Source organism: Otolemur garnettii, unplaced genomic scaffold, assembly GCF_000181295.1.
Source record: "Otolemur garnettii isolate 467f Iridium unplaced genomic scaffold, OtoGar3 scaffold00033, whole genome shotgun sequence".
Classification (NCBI taxonomy): domain Eukaryota; kingdom Metazoa; phylum Chordata; class Mammalia; order Primates; family Galagidae; genus Otolemur; species Otolemur garnettii.
In genome coordinates, this window is record NW_003852428.1 from 3,380,467 (window position 1) to 3,381,477 (window position 1,011).

General features: G+C 48.2%; 1 pseudogene; it reads right to left on the reverse strand.

The window, feature by feature from the left end:
• Positions 1-534: 534 nt before the first annotated feature.
• The window catches only part of LOC100942823, a 1,377-nt pseudogene continuing 900 nt past the window's right edge, over positions 535-1,011 (reverse strand).

Genomic DNA, 1,011 nt, shown 5'->3' on the forward strand with positions numbered 1-1,011 from the left:
TGGTGACCAACAAAAATGTCTCCAGACCTTGCCAGGTGTCTTCCAAGGACAAATTTGCTCCTACTTGAGGATCCCTGATGTAAAGTCATTGGTACAGCCCAGCACTGCTCTAATGAGTGTAGTAGAAATATTTACTATTATTATGTTGGTGTTGATAACATTCTGCATTTATTCATTTTTGAAAAATTCCTACAAATAGAATTTCTGGCATAAGAGGTTTAGTGTTATGGTTTATATAAACATGTCAGAGTCTCTGGGGTCCAGCCAGTATCCAAATGTGAGTACCCCCTTTACTTTCAATTTTATCTTTAATTACCAGTCTAAGTCTAGATGAGCATTTCCTTTATTTCTTTATTTATATTGCCACATTTGACATTTGAAGATTCTAGTAATGGCCCTTGTTCACTCATCTTTTTAAATTTTTTAAATTTTTGCACTGCTCTGCCATCCAGAAGTTTAAGTCAAGAAGTCATATCTTCAATCTCAAGCTCCAAACCCCACCACCACCCTTTTTTCTCCCTGGAGAACAGAGCCTCACTCCTTGAGGATCTTGAGCTCAGGGTTGAACCACGTGAGGTTCTGGGCCTGCATGTTCACTGTCTGCTCACTGCTCAGGCCCATCTTCTTGAGCAGGTCCTTGGTGGTCATGGGTTTCTGGGTGAGGTAGTGGCGCACAGCATCCTCAGTCACTTGCACTTCGCCGCTGCTGGGTGTCGACTTGCCGGATGGTGGCTGTGGGGCTGACCTCCCAGGTAGGCTCTGAGGCCCGGTGTCCAGCCGCAGCCGCTTGGCTGCTGGTGTCTTGCCTGCACACTTTCCTTGCTCCAGCCAGTTGGGGGCAGCCCCCAGGGCGGAGGTGGTGCTGGGTGTGCCTGGGCAGTTCCTGGCCCTTGAGCTGCCTCTTGAGGGCTTCTGCTCCCTCTTCTCCATGAAGAAGGCCCAGGAGGTCTCACTGTCAATGCCACTCTCCTCAGAGCCTTCGGACTCCTTGCTGCTATCTTTCCGGTGCTT